The sequence below is a fragment of the Pteronotus mesoamericanus genome, unplaced genomic scaffold, assembly GCF_021234165.1.
Source record: "Pteronotus mesoamericanus isolate MK-2021 breed Mesoamerican mustached bat unplaced genomic scaffold, CSHL_Meso_final contig_116, whole genome shotgun sequence".
NCBI classification, from domain to species: Eukaryota; Metazoa; Chordata; class Mammalia; order Chiroptera; family Mormoopidae; genus Pteronotus; species Pteronotus mesoamericanus.
The window spans coordinates 40,073,443-40,094,554 of record NW_026555027.1 but is presented as its reverse complement, the minus strand read 5'-3'; the positions used below and the strand labels follow the sequence as shown (position 1 = coordinate 40,094,554).

The following is a 21,112-nucleotide window of genomic DNA, read 5'->3' as shown; positions in this document are numbered from 1 at the left end:
AGACTGAAGGGGATTTGGTAAGTGTTGGGGCAAGTTGGGTGATGGTGGAGTCATTAAATGTTCCCACCTGCTTGATTCTTATTATGCGATACAGTTGAACAGATTCAAAAAACTTCTGAGGCATTTGTTAACTGCAATTTTTGCCCTGATTATTTACAAGGAAATACAATATTCAAAATGAAACCTAAGTGAAAGCAGTCATGTTACTGTTGGAGAGTAGCCTCTTACGATCAGGGGCAGGAACATACCAAATGTCTGGTCAGAAACTTCTGGCTTCATATGTCAGCTCCACCATTTATTACATGTTTGATTCGATATAGGAGATTCTCAGGAGCCAGGATGTTGCTTCAGGTGGAGCATGTTTAAGCTACATTTGCATAACATTTTCCTTAGGTGGTATAGTTTCTGGGATAGCTGCCAGAGCTGTTAGAGATGGGGGTTGGGGGAAAAGAAGGACGGGGGACCTGAACCCACCGTGCCCACCTGCTGGCACCGCCTCAGGACTTTGAGCAAGATTCTACTCTCTCTAAGCCTAAATCTCCTCTTTTGAACAATTGGAATAAGATACACTTTAAAGTCTGCTGTAGATAAAAACTGAGGTAAATTACATGAAGTACTGCCTCCTAAATAGTCAATAAATATAAACAAACTGAAGAGATATTGAAAGGAAAATATTAAATGAAGATATCTGTTCCAAGGAAGATTGTTTCTGTTAGGGAAAGTCTTAACTCTGCCTTGTTTCTACAGCATCTTAGATATATATATTTTCAGATATTTAGTCCTAATTGCTGATTTTTTTTTCTCTTCTTTGTTCTTTAAAGAAGGGCAAAGATGCCTTGGCTGGTGTGGCTCAGTGAATTGAGCGCCAGTCTGTGAACCAAAAGGTCACTTGTTAGATTCCCAGTGTACGGCACATGCCTGGGTGTGGGCCAGGTCCCCAACAGGAGGCACATGAGAGGCAACCACACATTGATGTTTCTCTCCCTCTCTTTCTCCTTACCTTCTCCTCTCTCTAAAAAATAAATAAATAAAACCTTTAGGAAAAAAAGATGAACAAAGCAATTTTTGTTTAAACCATCATTACCCTACTTGTATTCTTGCTCAAATGCAAAGGGCTGGGCTTCCCGCAGAGCACTTAACACCAGGTGATGATCCCACAGCCATCAGCACTCAGCACATACTATGAGAACAGAAGTTGGTTCCACCCAATAGTTTTCTTCCTTCCTTGGTCCCTGAGGAGAGTGAATTTCTCTAGAAGCCCTTATTCACTGCTGTCGCATGGATGGCAAAATATTAGAGCAGTCTCCCTGCACCCCTCCACCCCACCCCACGCCACATTAAGAACTAAAATGACAGCCAAAGGGACTGTAAACTGTCAAGGTAGTTCAATGCTTACAAGTTACCTCAGAGTAAAGGAAAAGTGTAAAAACTGTTCCCAGATTTCACAGGGTTGTCCAAGTTTTGGCGTCTCTGGGCCACACTGGAAGAAGAGTTGTCTTGGGCCACACATTAAATACACTGCAATATATAATCAGACACACACACAAAACCACCTCACAGTGTTTTAAGTAAATTTATGATCTTGTGTTGGGCTGTATTCACAGCCTGCTGGGTTGCATGCGGCCCATGGGCTGCGGGTTGGGCTCCCCTGCACATGTATCCTCCTTCCACCCCAGTTTCACCACCTCCTCTGTCAGAAGACTTGGTACTAGAAGTATTACTGTTGAATCAAGCATTTTGTTAGCCTGATTCTATTCATTCTACATAACTATGAAGATACCCTTTTTGCTTCTGGTCAAGACAGTGAATAGGTAAACACAGTGCTTGAAACCTCCCACAATGACATCAGAAGTACAACCAAACTACAGGACAACCATCATTCAGAACCACCTGAAATCAGGCTGAACATAAGTCATATAATGAAATATCAAGGCTGGGAGGAGGGGAGGAGACCAGAATGGTAAAAAAAAATCAGGAGAGATATCTGGGCTGTGGATATCCCTGCCCGAAGAGCAACGGGTCCCAGCCCCACATCAGAACTCTCAGCCCAGGGTTCCAGTGCAGGGACGAGAAATCTCCCTAACTTCTGGCTGCAAGTACCACTGGAGATTGTGGCTGAGTGAGATGTAGGGCTTCTGGAGCCCCAAGTGTTCCTTTAAAAGGACTGTGCACTGACTTACTCGGACTCACTCACTCTGAGCCCCACTGCTGGGGCAGCAGCTGGAAAGGCACCAGGGACATATGGGGAGGAACTGAGGTGCCTGGCTTCAGGATCAGGGCTGGAAAGAGAGCTTTTTCCAAGGCAGCGGTACTGGCAGAGGCCATTGTTCCTTTGCTGAGCCCTCCCCTCCAAGAGCTGGCAGGCAGGCATAAGATAATATCAATACTGTATATTCACTCTCTGCCTTCTAGCATTCAAATGCCGGTTAAAGGGGAAGGGGTTTGGGGAAGAACATGCCCCATGAGGGGAATGCAGTGTTCCTGAAGAGAAGCTAGCCCCTTATCTTAACTTCCTTCTCTTCTCCAAGGGAGGGCAACCTGATAGAATCACTTGAAGATTCTCCATTTCTATAAGCAAAGGAGACTCATTTCCCAGCTGGATACCAGCCCAGTCTTGGATATGCTGATCTGTGGAGGAAGGTGCTCTGGAGCCAGGGAAGAGTGTCTGGGATAGAATGCCTGGGATTACATGGAGGCATTCCAGGCACAGAAGGGCAAGGGCAGTCTCTTCAAAGTCTTGGCTTTTGATATGGAAGGAAGGCTGAGGAGCCTGTTTTGGGAACAGAGCTGACACAGAAGGCAAAGATAGATAGGAGTCAGATTACATAAGGCCTTGCATATCAGGGATGACAGGTATACTCAATTCAGTAAAAAAATGGAAAACATTTTAGTTTTTTTAAGACAAAAAAATTGATTTAATTAGTGTTGTGGGTTAGGAAAATCAATGTGACAGAAATGCATGGACTGAATCTGAGCAGGGAAAGGTAAGAGGAAAGAAACATGCATGTGTGATGCTAAAGAAGATTCAAAATTAAGCACCATTACGAGATACCACTACATACCTATTTGAATAGCTAAAATTAGATAACGTGTGTATATCCTGATAATAGCAAGTGCTGACAAAGACTCAAAGCAACTGAAACTCCCACACACTGCTGATAAGAATAAAAAATGGACCAGCCACTCTGGAAAATGATTTGGCAAGTTTCTTATAAGGTTAAACATGCACTGACCATATGATCGAAAAATCCCACCCACGGTTGTCTACCTAGAGAAAGGAAAATATATGTTAACATAAAAATCTAGACCTCAGTGTTTATAGAAACTCTATTCATGATTGCCCCCAAATGGAAAACATCCCAAAAGTCCTTGGGTGGGTGAATTGATAAACAAAGTATGATACACCTGTACCATAGAACACTACTCAGCAATAAGGAACAAGGCCTGCTGAGTGAAAGGAGCCGGCCTTAAAAGCTCTCCTATGGTATGATTCCATTCATACAATATTCTTAAAGTGACAAAACTATGGAGCTGGAGGACAGATCAGTGATTGCTAGGGGTTCGAGGGGGGAGGTGAGGTAACAGCAACAATGATAGGCTGGCAGGAGGGCATTTTTGAGGGGTGATGGAACCATTCCATATTCTGATTGTACTGGTGGTTAATAAATCTGTACATGTGTTTAAAATCATAGAACTGACCTCCCAGCATTGCGCCTGGAGAGTCATTAGTATTCTGCCGTCTTCGGAAACAGGAGGGAAAGCAAACCTGGCAGAGGCACCCATTCCATTCACCGCTTGCTCAAGAGCTGGTGACTAGAAGATACTCTGCAACAAAGTTCAAGCCCTGGGCAGGAAAGCCACTCCTTCCAGGACTCTTCTTTATCTTACAGTCTCTGTCTCTTTCTCGAAGGCATTGTGGCTACCCTCAGACCCCTTTTGACGAGGTAGTAAAAAAGAAGACCAAGAAGTTCATCAGGCACCACTCAGACTCATGTCAAAATTAAGTGTAACTGGTGGAAACCCACCGACGGTTGGATGCAGAGAAGATTCGAAGACCAGATCTTGATGCCTGATACTGGTTATAGGAGCAACAAGAAAATGAAGAACATGCTGCCCAGAGGCTTTCAGAAGTTCCTGGTCCACATTGTCCAGGAGCTTGAAGTGCTGCTGATGTGCAGCCAATCTCACTGTTCTGAGACTGTTCACAACACCTCCCCGAAGGACTGCAAAGCCCTGGTGGGAAGAGCAGCCCAGCTGGCCGCCAGAGTCACCAGCCCCTATGCCAGGCTGCGCAGAGAAGAAAAGGAATAGGCAGCTTGTGTGCACATTGTGTTTGTGTTGATAAAACTATAAAGTTCTGCCATAAAAAAATAAAAGTAAATAAAATCAGAACCATACACCAAAAGAATAAGGTCACATTTATAGTATGATAATTACAAACATTAAAATTCAAAAAAGAAAGCAAAGTCAAAAAAAGCAAATTAGGAAGGAAAGCAAGACATTTTCCAGTGTTTGAAACACAGAGCTCATCAGCAAAAAGAAACAAAGTCAATGTTAAATGGGAGGAAGGAATGGAAAAACAGAACCTAAAGTTATTATACAGATTCATTGATTAATTCAGGGTTAGTGAACGTGCTTGTGGCAGATTGTACTTCCAACATGGCTGCAACCTGTGTCAGCCTTCATGCTCTGCTGGAAACTTGCCCCCTTCCGTTAAGAGATTCGTGTCCCTATCTTTGAATTTGTGACTGTCTAGACCAAGAATGTATGGCGGAAGCTAAAACATGTGCTTCCTGAGGCTAAATCATAAAAATGCAATGCACTTCCTTCTTGTTCCCTTAGAAGAACACTTGCTCTGAGCCCAGACACTGCAGTATGAGGACTTCCAAGTAACCCATGGAAACACCTTTGTGAGGAAGCATGGAGGTCTCTGTCCACAGCCCTGGCTGATCTTTCAACCAAAAGCCAGTCCACTCGCTAGCCATCTGAGCAAGCCATCTTGAAAATAGAGTCAAACTAGCTGACACTGCCTTGGGCAGAGAAGAGTGCGTCTGCCAAGCCCTGCCAAACTTGGCTACCTTGAGCAAAGGAAATGAATGTTGTTATTCTAATCTACTGTGTTTTGGGGTGGTGTGTTACACAGCAATAGATAGCTAACATAATACTTTTACTCACTTATCAACACCAAAATTAGAGTGCCTTCCTGGTTTGTAATGTTCAAAAGAATTCTCGGGATGGGATGAGTCTTAGAGGAAAAGAGTACATGGTTGATTAAAGACAGTACTATGTGATGGCATAGTGGTATTTGCCCATCCTGCTAGAATCCAGAACTCTCATTTTAGATATCGAGTAAGACAAAATTCAGGTGGGTTGTGAACTTCCCAAGATCATACAGATATGTATTACCAGAGCTGAAGCTCTAAATCTGATCTTCTGATTTGCAATTTAGTATTCTTTTCACTTTTCCTGTCCCTTCCCAATAACAGATTCCAGAGACCTGAATCATAGGACCTAAAAGAGCCAATATATGTCTGGGTGTTTCTACTTTCCCCTCCCATGCCTATGACATACATCATTAGTTAAATGCAGCGCTCTCCTAAGGGCACTTATGTGCTTGTAGACAATAGACCCAAACTGCAATGAGAGATCCTGAAAAGAAACATGCAAGAAAGATGCTATCAGGAGTGTCAGAAGAACACAGCAAAGGTGGGCTCAAAATATAAGCTGTAAAATGATTTAATATCAAAGTATATTGTGCACAAGCAAGAGGGAAGGCTTTAGACATGACTTCTCGGATCAAGTTGTCTGGAAAAAACTCACAAGCTTACTCTTACAGAATCTACTTAGGGATCGCTTCTCAATCCTCGTGGAACTGCTGTAGATCCTATCAAACAATTTCCATTTAATATTTTTAAACTTATTCTGTTTTAGTTGGAAGAGAACCTTTACTTTAGTTCTAATGTTGTGGGTAAATAATTTAGCTTCATCCTGAATACAATGGAATTGGAACACATACAACACATACAACAGGGCAGTACTGAAAAATTGTACACTTTGGTGGTTTTGTTCTTCACAATGCACTTGGCATTGTCTCAGAGCAGAGTAGGTTCAGAAAAAAATAGACCATTTCTAGGGTTTGATTTAAAAGCAGAGGTTAGAATCTTATGGCATTGTGGATTTTAGGGTAACTCACTGAGAATAAGATTCAGATTCATCTAACAGGAGACCAGGAACAGAGCTTCTCTGAACTAGGTCATAGGAGAGCAAAATACTCTGCAGCAGCAACGGCAACTATAATGATCACTATCCTCTTTCTAGGATTCTGAGTAGGGCATGGATGGAGTTAGGTGTTGGAGGTTATTTGCGTAAAATAAATAACCAAGTGCATTCTTTCATTCATTCATTCATTTGTTCATTCACTGAGTACCTAGTATGTGCAAAGTGTTCTGTTAAAGAGTATGGGGAATACAAAGATGAAACAGGCAGGGAGTTTGTCTTCAAAGGTTCTCTAGCAGGAATGCCATCATCTTTTCTTGATAGAGTAGGATTTGAGAACATGGGTCTAATTAATGACTTAGAAATCTAAGTATCGTCCAGTGGCACCCAAACACAAGAACCTTGGGTTTAATCATTAGAAGTAGGATATATCACTGCAATCATCTACACAAATCAGCAGTCTTCAAAAATATTAATAGCTTGTCCTCCCTTCTCTCTCTCCCTTTTTCTCTACATTGATTACATTATCACTTGAAAAACTACTAATTGCTGCATCACTTAGATGCATTACTGTGCTGTTAGGAAATTATTCCTGGTAATGAAATTCTTTTCATCAGCTCCACTTTCAGATTTTCAATACAGGCTTGTCCTTTTAACAAGTAAGTGTTCTTTTCAGAAAAATATGCAGCAGATGTGGCAAAACAGAAATGTAATATTCTAGGAAATGGACGTTTGGATAATGATTAAACTTTCCTTTTTTGTACTTGGAGTTTATTATCATAGTAATTTTTCTGTCCACATAAAATTTTCAAGAAGGTTAAGTCATTATTTTGTGTACTCTATTGCCAAATCTTCAAAGATTGCTAAAATTCTTGTTAGATCTTTTCAGGTTTTTGTGCTTAGAAGCTCTTGATTCATATTTTCCCTAATCTTTTCTGGAATAGAATATCTCAGTACTTTCCACTGGATTTTCCTAAATACCAGCACCTTATTTTTCAGCTGATAATCTTAACCTAAACCACCTCTCAAAACCCTATACCTGTTAAGTATCAGTGCCCAAGAACAGGACAGAAAGAATCTAAAGTGAACTTTGGAGTCAATCCAGTTTGGGTTCCACGTAAAGCTCTGCCACTCTCTGGGTGACTTTAGATACATTAATCTCACTGAGCCTCAGTTTCATTATCTGTAACACGGGGATACAACACACATTGAAGAGTCATTACAAGAATAATGAAACTATGGTATAAGAAAGCAGGGAGCCTGATGCTTAATAGGCACTCCAGAACAACAATTTCCCTTTGCTTCTTCCTAAAAAGGGCAATGACAAAGCTCAGGATTTAAACATTAAAACATTTAAGCAGTTACAGATGCAAACCAGTCAGATACTACTCAACTTTTCTGACACTTTGATATGTAGATTGATTTGGGATTTCCCCCTTGTCTTCTTAATGGAAAAAAGCACTCCATCTTAGGGAAAATGAAAATTTGTGAGAAAGCCACGTATAATTTCATCATTCTAGCTCCACGACCCTCTCCACTTGTGTTATGCAAAACGGTCACTTTTTTTTTTTTTTTCCACAGTCGCCATCAGAATATGCTTATCACGGCATCATCTCTTTGAGGATACTAAGAGGTTTATTCCAGGTGATAATGGGAGGCTGCTGAAGAAGGAATGAAAGGCTGCGGGAGGGGTTCAAGTTCGCTTATGATATTGTTCAAATCTTTCTCCAGCACAGAAACTCCACAAAGAGCTCCTCTGCAGTTTTCCTTACCCAGGGCTATTTCTTTAAATTGTTTGACGTCAGAGAAGGAATGCTATAGCAACAGTCTGTCAAACTGAAATTAACTCCGAAGAAAGATGGGGGTGGAGAAAGGAAAACTGCTCCCCCAGCGGGTACTGACTGCGGAAAAAGTAAATTGGGTAGATGCATTCACTTTATGACATTTTAAATATCAAACACCCAGAAAAATGTGGGGGAAATAAAGTCGGTTGAGATGTCTGTGATGTTTAATGCAGAGAGGAGCGACGTGACAGGGTTATCTGGAAGGCCTGGCTTCATCAGTGACAGTAGTGACGATAATTTCCAAGTATTGATCATTTATTTAGAGGAAGGCTCTGTGTAAGTGTTATCCCATTTAACATTTTAGCACCTGTATAAGGCAGATATCATTTCCCCTATTTTCCAACAACGAAATCGAGGTCCTGAGATAGTCCAGTCGTACAAACAGCGATGGTAGACCTGGGATTGTAATGCAATTTTGTATGACTCTGGACTTCAGTTTAGTTTTTTACATTTAGAATTTCATAATATTAAATCTAAAGGGGACCTTGGGGTCTTCTAAGCCAGACCCCCTATCCTGCCCACGGGCCAACTGAGGCTTATGCGGTACCAGGAAGGAAACTGGACACACCACTTGGGCCCTACTCAGAAGTATGTGCCGGCGTCCAGGCGCCACGCCGACAAGAAAACGAAACTGCCCGGGAATTAATGTTTTTCTTCTTCTGGCAGGAAACGAGACAAAAAATAGGAAGCAGAAGCTGTGCTCGGCGTCCTCTCCTTTCGCCCCCCGCCCAGGCCCCGCGCGCACGCTCCAGGGCTTGCTCGCGACCGCAGCGCGTCCCCGCTGGTTCTGCGCGCCTCGTGCCTCGCGCCTCCCGCTCGGAGCCACGTCCCGCCCCGGCCCCTGCGCGCGGCGGAGTTGGCAGCTGAGCGGTGCGGGCCTGGGTGTGGCCGGCGGATTTGGGCGGCACTGGTCTCAGCGGTGCTCTGTGCTCTGCACGCCAGCTTTGCGCGCGTGTGGCTGCTGAGCACCCGGTGGACTCAGGCAGCACCAGGTCGACCGGGGCCGGAGCTTACTCCAGGTAGGCGGCGATCGCGCGAGCTGCGGCGTCGGTGCGCCCCACAGGGGGATCCAGGGCTTCCCGCAGGGGGCGTGAGGTGCCGCCGGGCCGCCCCGGCGAAACCCAGCCGGGGCAGTGGAGCTGGGTCGGCTGGGTCCCTCCTGACTCAGGGACCCGGGGCTCTGAGCGGTGGACCCTTCCAGGGAGGGACGGGGCGGGCGCGCCTTAGGCGCTCTGTGCTCCCGCTGGAGACCGGCAGCTGGGCCGTCACCTCGGGCACTTCCTGGGCCGCTGGGACTGCGAGTGCTGAGAAGCGAGGGGACCGTTCATAGCCCTAGCTTCGGGACCCCCAGGTTTCTCTCCACGCCCCAACCATTCTGTGGCAGAGCGAGACCTCGTGTTTACCCTGAAAATAGCGGTTATCCGGGATTGCCTAGAAGGGTTATTGGGCGGAGAGCGCTGTGAAAGCTTAGAAAACTTCTCCACTGAGTACTAAAAATGAGCCCAGTGGTTTCGTGTTAAATTTATTTTGGAAATGATATGATGTCCAACATTTTGAGAGTGAGTGGGGGAAATTAATGGATTTCAAACACTTGTAAATTCAGTACATGATAAAATGTTTTCCTTTAATCCTCACATTCTTTTTCTGCTGCAAAACACAAATGATTGCCTTGTATTTTGATATTTTTTGCTATTCGATAAGGAAAGATTGCCTTTCTAAAAGCTTAAGAGCAGAGTTTCATTTGTTTATAGAAGCAGTGCGTTTACTTTGTACCTCTCTTCCCCTTTCTCTACTGCTTTTCTCTTTTAGTAAAGGATGCATCTGTCTGCCTCTCCGCCACTTGTAAAAGAGCCGGCTTGTGGATTAGCACCCTACTGGGAAGTTTTCTTAAGACATTTAATTGTTGATTAGATCGCTGTGTTATCAGCCCATTTTAGTGTTGTAAACTGAGATGGTGACCTTTAAGTACGTCTTGTAGAATAGAGATAGAGCACACACTGCTTATTTAAGATGAAAGAGAAGTCATTTCTAGTCAGGAGGAAAACAAAGGTCTGTATACACAAGATTGCATGCTTTGAGACCCTGTCATGGCACATTTTAAGACTTCAGTGTGTGGCTTTTGGGTTATTACTGATCCTAGGCTCTGTTGACATGAGAATGCCCAAAGCTCTAGAGAATTTTAATGAGTTTATTTGAGCCAAATTAACTACGTGTGGGGAAGCAAGATGTAAAATGCTTCTGGAGAATTACAGTTTTGCACTTTTTTTTATACATTTGGAATTAAGGAGGGAACTAAGGAACATTGTATGAACCAACCTGTGGGACAAGGCAAGGCAGGGAAATCACTTTGATTGGATGATAGCAGAGGTTTTCAACTTTTTCATCTCATGGCACACATAAAATCATTACTAAAATTGTGTGACCACCAAAAAATATGTATTTTGTCAATCTGACAAAAATAGATATAATTTTCATTCACACTGGACAACTATTGTTGTGTTGGCTATTGCCATTTTTAAGTTTGACAATCTAAGGGAAAAAAGGTCAGTGCCCTTGATTAAATAGTCAGGTATTGCACGTTTTAAAAATCTTGGGGCACACCAGTTGAAAATCGCTAGATTGGAGGATAGTTAACAAGATTATGTGCTCTCTTCAGGGGTTCTGAAAAAGGCATTTCAAAGGTGTGTTAACTTAGACGCACAAAAACAATAGCCAGTTCTTGCTTAAGACTAAGATAACCTTTTACCAGGGCTATTACAGGCCTGAGGTGAACTACCCACCATGACCTGAGCAGTTAGGAATTTCTGATCAGATCATTCTGTGAGGTTACCTTCAGTTAGATCTATTACAGGGATTCTTTTTTGGTCCACAGGTCTGAAAGTTTATTGTATATTTCAGTATTTGGCTAAAGATCATTTTAAGATTTTCTTTGTTGCATTTTGGTTTGTAGATGAATTTGAAACTGAAATAGAAACTTTTAAAATATTGGTTTCTGAACATAGTTAACTCTCTTGTGTGTACGCATTTATAAAATTATAAAATTGGTTAACATGGCTTCTAATATATTTAGATTTATCTCTTTGTGAACCATGAGCCTTATTTACGAGGTTATTCTGAGTCATTTCTCTTTGTTAACCTGTGGAATTGCTTCTTTTAGTATTTTTTAAGCTTTATGGAGGTAAAATTGACATATAACATTGTTTAACATGTACAATGTGATGATTTGATACACATATATATTGCAAAATGATTGGCACAATAAGGTTACCACTTTCATTACCTCACATAATTACTTTTGTGTGTGTGTGTGTGGTGGCGGGGTTAGGGCATTTAAGATATACTCTTAGTAACTCTCTATTGTGCAATAGAATATTGTGACCATAGTCACCATGCCGTACATAAGATTCCCAGAACTTATTCATCTCATAACTGGAAGTTTGTACCATTTAATTGACATCTCCCTGAACCGTTTCTTTTAAGTCTTTGTCTCTTTAGTATGTCAACACATATTTTTACACTTTATAAATAGACTCTGGGACATTTTGGAAATTGAGAATTGGAAGTAAGTGTTGGACATTTTTCTGCCCTTATGAAATACTGCCTAGGATGGTGTGATTTCTCTGATTTCTTTCAGGCATATATTGAAGTTCACTGTGTGATTAGTTTCTTTAGCTTGCTATCTAGTTTAATCTGCATTTATTATAGGAACATCTGTTTATACTGAACATCTGTTCTGGGTCAGGGGCAATGCTATACATTATTATATTTATATCTCACATTAACTTGGCAAAGGAGGCATTATGCAGTTCTATAGGTAAGGAAACCACCTTTGAGATGTGCCAGTGGTCATGTAGTTAAGGAACACAGCTGGGATTCAAGGCCCGACCTCTTCACCTCTAGAGTCCATGTTCTCTGTGCTACATGGACTTAGAGCAAGGGCATGAGGAATGGTCCTCAATTACTAGCATAAATTATTAGCATATTTGTAACTTTTCCAAGGCATGTTGGAGATGTGGGTTTATTTTTCCAGCATGATCATTACTGTTCATCTGTGTTATGACGCAAGTCCTCACATCAGCCATTCTCCTCTCGCCTCTTTATTTATTCCTGATTAAATGTCTAGCTCAGAGTTCAAAATCTCCTTCTTGCTCTGGCAGAATTACTTTTATTGACATTAATAGGTAGTGATAGTTTAATTTTCCTTCCAAAATAATAACCCCGTTTCAATGTGGGCTCTCTAGAGCCATAGATATAACTAATTTGGATGATTACAAAAAAGATGGCAATCTATTTTGGAATTTGGTAATGCTTTGATATCCCTCAAATTAAACCAGAAGATATTTTTGATAGATATTTCTGCCTATAATTATCCCATCCCTCCTACAGCTTCAATTTCAGTTTTTATGGAGTCATGTACATTATTATACAAACATTCTGTTATGTCTCCCATCTATTTTTTTTTAATCCTCACCCAAGGATATTTTTAAAATAGATTTTAGAGAGAGAGGAAGGGAGGGGGGACATACATTGGTGTGAGAACATCAGTCAGTTGCCTCCTATATGCTCCTGACCAGGGACTGAACCCAGAGCCTAGGAATATGCCCTGACTGGGAATTGAACCCAAAATCTTTTGGTGAATGAAACAACACTCCAAGCATCTGAGCCACCTGGCCAGGACTATCTTCCATCTTACATACGATTCTTTCTTGATCAAGTATTATGCCCCATTTCTCTGCTCCACATGTAGAAAGCATTTTTTTTAATAGAACAAACATAAATATAGGAGTGATAACCAGAAACTATTGGGCTGGACAAAAAGTCCATTATGTTTTTCCCATAGAATAAAAGACAAAGTTTTTATTTTCATCAATAACTTTATTAATTTGGATATTTTGAGCATATTAGCTATTTCTCACTATTGGCTTCTAGTGGGTGGAGGCCAGGGGTGCTGCTAACCATCTTCTGATGCATAATACAGCCCCACAGCAAAGGATTGTTTGGCCACAATGTGAGCAGTACCAAGAAACTTCACAAACCATTTTTGACATGTTCGATCAGTTACAGTACTTTCTCCAACACTGCACAAATCTTTTTTTGCATTTCAATTGCATTTTTACCTTTCTTAAAATAATAAAACATAATATGCCAAAAGTGTTACTTATTCTATCTTCAATATTAAAATGGATGCACACAAACTCACCAATTTTGATGTTTTTAAAAAATGCACACTGATATAACAGTTGTCACAATACAACCTAAAAAAATTCTTTTATATGAAGTTAAAGACAACTAAGCATTATTAGAGCCATCATATGGAAAAAAACTAAACGAACTTTTGGGCCAACCCAATAGTTACCTACAGAAGGTGGGTAGGAACTGAAAAAAGGCATAATGGAGGGAATGGCTCTGATTTTACCTTTTTGTATAGTTTTGAGTTTTGGAAACTTGTTCATGTTTTATGTGTTCAAAAATAAAATTAACTGGTTGGGTGGGGGGAAAAACCCTCCAAAATTGAATACAAACAGCAATAAATGAACCAACTGTATTTCGATGTTAATATTAATTCTCAGAAGAAAAAAATGAATTCAAGTATGTTCTTAATATAGGACTTTGACTATATATACACCTTTAGTCTAAAGATAAAAAGGACTTCCAAAAAAGTCTTGAACCCTGTATAGTAAGCTATTATTTATAGTGGTAGAGACGAGACATAGCAATTCTGAAACTATTTTGTTTATATTGTAGGATTGGGCAAATGAGTACATTTATTGATATTTGGGAATCTTGAGTTTTAACTGAGGGAGACAGGAAATAAAAATAAGAAATGGAAGAAGGTAATGAAGAACTCCCTGGTGTTGGATTGGAATTAGATTTATCAATATGAACTTATGATTAAAATATACATACATTCATATATATGTATGTGTATACACACACACACACACACACACACACACACACATTTTCTAGTTTTGTTTAATAAAAGGGCCTAGAAGCAATGACATCCTAGTAGTATTTAGCACAACTAGTGCTCAGATCTAAATGGCTGTTTCCAGTGAGAGCTTGGGCAGGGAAAGTATAAGACAAACCTAGAACACAAAAGAGTGTTGAAAAAATTGACAGGGAGCATATAAAAAGGACATAGGAACTAGCTCAAATAGCCATACTGGGAAAATTTGAGCCTCAAAATGAATTAATGGTAATAATGGATTATAACCCATTGAATTAAATAAGAAACCACAGCTATGATAAATAAATAAAATAAGGAAGAGGAGAAAGCTCTACCAAATAGACTGCCAATAAAAAGTGTAGAAGGAACAATGGAAGTCGACACTTTGCAACTATCATGGTAAAATTAGGCAAGTGCTACTCATGGAGAAAGTTGGATAGGAAAAATGATATTACTACTATTCCAGTGATTTCTCTAGAGATTAATGACCAAAGGGAAAAAGATCTTTTACGGTGGAGAAATCTAGCAGATGCCATCTCAACCGACTGATCAAAGTGAACATCATCAGTAGTGGGATAAACATACTCCTCTTGATGTGCTTGAAATAGGGATCTCATCACTTAGTATTTCTAAAATTCATAACCAAAATCTAATCACAAAGAGACCATTGATGAGCCTTCATTGAGGATTGTTCTACAAAGTAACTGGTTTGTCCTCTTCCAATATGTTAATGTACAGAAAGACAAAGAAAGGCAAAGGAAGCGGGCCAGATTAAAGGAGGTTTAAGAGGCCTGACCATGAAATACACTGCATAATCCTGGATTGGATCTTTGATTGGAAAATCTAGTTGCTCAAGAGCATTATTGGGGCATAAAGTTTGAATATGTACTGCATAATCAATAATGGTACTGTATCAATGTAAGTGTCCTGAATTTGATCGTTGTACTATTGTTATGAAAGAGAATGCCCTTTTTAGAAGATATACGGTAAATTATTTAGGAGTAAAACATCAAAGGATCTTCAATATATACTCTCAAATGGATAAGCAACAATACATAGAGTGATACAGAGAGAGTGAATATGGCAAATGTTAACCATTGGTGATTCTAGGTGAGGTTGTGAGAGTGTTCACTTTTTCCAATTTTAAGTTTGAAATTTAAAAAAATGAAAAGTTAAAAATAAAATTTTACAGGTGTCCCAAAAAAAATCTTTCAAAGACTTCATGTAGGCTGCCTCTACTCCTCATCTCCTCACCTGCATCTTCTTCTGAACATCCCCTCTCCCCGGGAAGCTTTATCCTTTCTGTGTCATGGAAGCATTCTTTTCCAGGTCACCTGGAATGTCGGTCTTGCAAATTAGCTCTCTCAGCCACATTTGACGCAGGTGATAGATATAGCTCCTTCCTTATTGCAGCATTTTTTCCCCTTGGCTTCTGGGACCCTGGCTCTTATTTTCCTCCTGTGTCTCTGGCTGTGGTTTCTAAGTCTCCCTCTCAGCAAATGACTCCACCGCCCACCCAGTTGTTCATGCTAAAAATCCTAAGAGTTATCCTTAATCCCCCCGTTTTACTCATCCTACATCTGCTCCTCCATTGGCAAGTATTATGGGTTCTAACTTAAAAATTGTTCCAAATTTGACTATTTCTTATCACCTCCAATGCCCCTCCTCTTGTGTCAAACCACCAGCTTTCCTGGCCTGACTTCTTGCAGTAGCTAACCAGTCTTTCAACTTCCAGTCTCTGGGTCCCAGCAGCTAGTGTGAACTTCAGAAGATATAGAGCAAATTGGATTATTTCTCTCAGTCATCTGAACCCATTACTGTTAGATAAAATTTGAAGTGTTCACTATGGTCAGGAGGCCTACATGATCCCATGGCTGGGTTGCTGCTCACCTCCCTAAGTGTTTTTGCTTTGCCTGCTTACCCCCAGCCTCACTATCCTCTCTGCTGTTGATTGAGCAGCATGCCAGCTTGGTTTCAGCCTCATGGCCTTTGCATTTACTGTTTCTTCTGCCTGCACCGCTCTTCCCCCTGCTTGAGGCGTGACTAATTCATGTCTTTACATAGATTAATTTATTTTAAAGTAGCCTTCCTTGTCGCCCTCTAGTTTCTTGCAGTCTTTTTTCCCTGGATAGTACTTATCTGTACTTGAAATTGTCATTTATTTATGTGCTTTGTTATCTTTCTCCTAGACAGATATAGAATAAAGCTCCATGACAACGGGAACTTTTGTTTGTTTTGTTTGCTGCTGAACCCCTAGAGCCTGGAATGTGCCTGGCATGTGTTTGGAACTCAGATTATTTATTTATTTATTTATTTACTTACTTACTTACTTACTTTCTTACTTACTTAATCTTTATTGTATTTTTCCCCATTACCATTTAGTCCCAACATTGTGGTGATTGTGGAGGTGGAGGAAACTCAGATATTTAAATAAATGGATAGCTACCTGAATTAATATTTGCCAACTCTTTTGCTGTGTTTTTATCTAATCTTATTTCTAATGAAGAGGACTGTCTCAGAGAATCTTACAACGTTAGTGCCCTTTAAAGTTTTCTGGTTACACTGCCAAAGCCGCTCTGGAAGCTAACAAGATACCAGCTTTGTTTCCCTGATTTCGTCTTTCTTTTGTCTGCCCTCTGGTGGAGGTAACACTAATCAGCCGCAGATGAATAGAGTAGTGTGAAGAAACAAAGATGGAAGAACCTTGATCACAAACTGGATAATTAACTTTTAAATTAAACAGATTTAAAAATTTTAATTTTAGGTTAGCCTATAAATTAATCATAATAAGACTGGAAAGAATGAAAAGAAAAAGAGCAATAGATTTGAAGAGATCTCTGATTTAGGATGAAAAAATAAAACTATTTAAGCTCCAAAATGTTTTGTTTAAATAACTTCTGCTTAAAAAATACTCTTTCATATTAAAATATTTTTAAGATCAAAATCCTGATAATATTTATTGAGGCCATGTCCCACTGGCCACTGTGATGAACACTTTACCCCCATGTACTATGTAACTTAGACTTTCTTGACAAATCAATGAGTTAGGTAATATTCTAATCTCTGTTTGATTAAATGGAGAGACTGAGGTACATACAGAGCAGCACAGGAGGCTGGCCGATGTCACATAATAAATAATGAAGCCAGAATCCAAAACTCCCATCTGTCTGGTTCCATAACCCAGTGATACTTACCATTTCACATGAGAATCTGTAAGGTGCCCCAGTACCAAGCCCTTCACCTCTCTCCAAGTCTCTTTTTCGTGCCTGAGCCCCTCAGAGACATCTTGCCAACTGAACAACCTACCCCTGCTGGCACTCTGCTAGTGACAGGGTGCTCACTCTCTGATGAGATAGCCTGTCCAATTTCTGGACAACTCTAATGATTTGTAAAAGTCCTTCCGCCTCCAGGCAAATGGGTTGATTTCAGATTCAAAATTGGTGCTGGGTAGGCTCATTCTCAATGCTATTAAAATATTTTAAATATTTTCCATATTTAGTTCAAAGGCAATCTTTTCTCAACTGTAGTAAGAATTTCAGTTGGCCTTTGATGGCAGTCCTACATGTCAGTTAGCACGCCCCCCTGGAGAAGGCAGCGTTCAAACCCCTGCCTTTGGGTACTCAAGGCAGCACTCTTAACTGTTTTGCTTCACTACCTGTTGCTAATGTCCTGTGGATGGTACGGTTACCAAAGAATTTCCTTGGGTGCAATCGTTATGTCAAAAAAAAGCTCGAAAAGTTCCTCAGTGCCATGTGTTCCACGGTGTGCATCGTGGAGAGCCCTTTTCTCTTCAAATTGCTGAGAACCAGATCTTATTTAATGTTTTGAAGTAGAAATTACATTAAATGATTTCAACTCTTGTGTACTACCGACCTGCTAAAATAATAATAAAGTTTCTCTTAATGTCCACATTTTATATTTAAAGCAGCCTTTAAAATTAAAAATTTCCCCGTGTTTTGGTTTTAGCAGGGTTGGTTCTTGTGCCTTGTAGTTATAACCAAGGAAACTCAGTACATGCTTTGCTGGGTAAGGGCAGATTCCCATCAGATGCTTGTATATTGTACTTTTAGTGGAACCCCCAAAGGGAGAATTTGTTTGGAGGGTATCATTAGTATTTGCATCTTTGCAAGTACTTAGAGCTCTAACATCCTATTTTTAATAGCCACATAATATTTTATTATATGGATGTACCATCTCTGTTCTCCTGTTTATTTATATTTATAATTTTGTGTTATATAAACATTTGGTGATAACTATCCTTAAACATTCATTCTTTCCTATTCATAAATATCTTGTTATTAGAAGCCTTACTGGTTTTTCTTCATCATCTAGCTTGTAACAAGTTTTAGCTATGGAGAATCCTTACCATAAACTGAGGGTACTACCTTCGGAGGGACAAAGACGAGAACAATGGTCCCTGTGCTCAAACACCTAATAATCTTTTGGCTCTTACCCAGGAATTTTTGATATTTTTGTTATGGTAACATTTAGCAATGGCTTGACTCCATTTTTTTCCCCTTCAATGTTTTTAAGTATATTTTACTGATTATGCTATTCCAGTTGTCCCAATTTTCCCTCTTGGCCTACCTCTGTCCAGTACTGCCCCCCCTCCAGCAGTCCCCTCCCTTAGTTCATGGGTCACGCATATGTTATTTGGCTACTCCATTTCCAATACTGTTCTTAACTTCCCCCTGTCTATTTTGTACTTACCAATTTGTACTTCTTAATCCCTGCACCTTATGCCTCTTTCTCTCCCTTCCCCCTCCCAGCTCATAACCCTCCAGATGATCTCCACATCTATGATTCTGTTCCTGTTCTGCTTGTTTGCTTAGTTTGTATTTTAGATTCAGTTGTTGATAGCTGTGAGTTTGTTGCCATTTTAATGCTCATAATTTTGATCTTTTTCTTATATAGTCCCCTTTACCATTTCATTTAATAATGACTTGGTAATGATGAACTCCTTTAGTTTTACCTTGTCTGGGAAGCACTTTATCTGCTCTTCAATTCTTAATGACAGTTTTGCTGGATAGAGTAATCTGGGTTATAGGTCACTGCTTTTCATCACTTTGAATACTTCTTGCCAGTCCCTTCTTGCCTGCAAAGTTTCTTCTGAGAAATCAGCTGATAGTCTTCTGGGAACTCCTTTGTAGGTAACTCTCTGCTCTTCTCTTGCTGCTTTTAAGATTCTTCCTTTATCTTTAACCTTTGACATTTTAATTATGATGTGTTTTGGTGTGGTTTTCTTTGCATCCAACTTGTTTGGGATTCTGCTGTGCTTCCTGGATTTGCGTGTCCATTTCCTTAATCAAATTAGGGAAAGTTTTCTTTCATTATTTTTTCAAATAAGTTTTCAATTTCTTGCTCTTTCTCTTTTCCTTCTGGCATCCCTATGATTTGGATTTTGGTGCATTTGGAGGTGTCCTAGAGGCTCCTTATTCTATCCTTGTTTTTGTGTTTTTTAATTCTTATTTCTTCTTGCTGTCCTGATTTAATGCTTTTTTTTCTTCCTTATGTTCCAAATTGTTGATTTGATTCTCAGCTTCATGCCCTCCACTGTTGATTCCCTGTAGATTTTTCTTTATTAAAAAGTTTTTTAATTTTATTTATTTTTTAATTCTTTTTTACTGTTCAGTTACAGTTGTCCCCATTCCCCCCCATTACTCTCCCATTACTCAAACCCTCTCCCCTCTGTTGTCTTTGTCCTGGGTCCTTTATACATGTTGCTTGATGACCTTTCCTCTTCTTCCCCCCATTATCCCTCTCCTCCCTTCCCACTAGTTACTGTCAGTTTGTTCTTTATTTCCATGTCTCTGGTTCTGTTTTGCTCATTTATTTGTTTTGTTGAGTAAGTTCCACTTATAGGTAAGATCATATGGTATTTGTCTTTCACTGCCTGGCTTATTTCGCTTAGCATAATGCTCACCAGTTCCATCCATGCTGTCGCTAAGGGTAGAAGTTCTCTTTTTCTACTGTGTAGTATTCCATCATGTAAATATATCACAGTTTTTGATCCACTCATTTACTGATGGGCACTTAGGTTGCTTCCAGCACTTGGCTATTGTAAATAGTGGTGCTGTGAACATTGAGGTGCATAGGTTCTTTTGAATTGATGTTTCAGGATTCTTAAGGTATAATCCCAGCAGTGGAATTGCTGGGTCAAAAGGCAGTTCATTTGTTAGTTTTCTGAGGAAATTCCGTACTGTTTTCCACAGTGGCTGCACCAGTCTGCATTCCCACCAACAGTGCACTAGGGTTCCCTTTTTGCCACAACTTCACTAGCACTTGTATGTTGACTTGTTTATGAAGGTCATTCTGACTGTTGTGATGTGGTATCTCGTTGTGGTTTTAATTTGCATCTCTCTGATGGTTGATGATGCTGAGCATCCTTTCATATGTCTCTGGGCCCTGTATATGTCCTCCTTGGAGAAGCGTCTGTTCAGGTCCTTTGCCCATTTTTATATTGGATTGTTTGTGTTTCTGGAGTGGAGTCGTGTGAGTTCTCTATATATTTTGGAGTGTAAACCCTTGTCTGAGATATCAGTGGCAAATATATTTTCCCCAAAGCTTTTTATTTGAAGTCCCAATTTTTTATTCTTTCCTTTATGTCCCTTGCTCTAGGGGACATATAGGTGAAAAAATGGCTGTGTGGAATATCTGAGGGTTTCTTGCCTATATTCTCCTGTAGGACTTTTATGTTATCACAACTTATATTTAAGTCCTTTATCCATCTTGAATTTATTTTTGTATATGGTGTAAGTTAGTGGCCTAGTGTCATTTTTTTTTTGCATGTACCAGTCCAGTTCTCCCAAAACCATTTTGCTGAAGAGGCTATTTTTACTCCATTGTATGCCCATGCCTTCTTTGTCAAATATTAATTGACTGTAGAGACATGGGTTTATTTCTGAGCCCTCTATTCTGTTCCATTGGTCTGTCTATGTGTCTGTTCTTATGCCAGTACCAGACTGTTTTGATTACAGTGGCCTTGTAATATAGCTTGGTATCAGGCATTGTGATCCCTCCTACTTTGTTCTTCTCAAAATTGCTGTGGCTCTTTGGGGTTGTTTATAGTTCAAATACATTTTTGAAATGTTTGTTTTGTATC

The 21,112-nt window shown here is 40.1% G+C and overlaps 1 protein-coding gene, 1 non-coding gene and 1 pseudogene across 2 annotated transcripts in view; all 3 read left to right on the top strand.

Annotated features, from left to right (window-relative positions):
• Nucleotides 1-4,311, top strand: part of LOC129072306 (60S ribosomal protein L32-like) — a 29,871-nt pseudogene extending 25,560 nt beyond the window's left edge.
• LOC129077452 (small nucleolar RNA SNORA7) lies at nucleotides 3,697-3,836 on the top strand. Its single transcript, XR_008529863.1, has one exon. It is a non-coding gene; the product is annotated as a small nucleolar RNA SNORA7 (small nucleolar RNA).
• Nucleotides 4,312-8,873: 4,562 nt separating the features above from the next.
• The window catches only part of GNB4 (G protein subunit beta 4), a 48,609-nt gene continuing 36,370 nt past the window's right edge, over nucleotides 8,874-21,112 (top strand). Inside the window, exon 1 of the mRNA XM_054580854.1 lies at nucleotides 8,874-9,079. The gene's annotated coding sequence lies outside the window, so the exon portion shown is untranslated. The remainder of the gene's footprint in view (nucleotides 9,080-21,112) is intronic.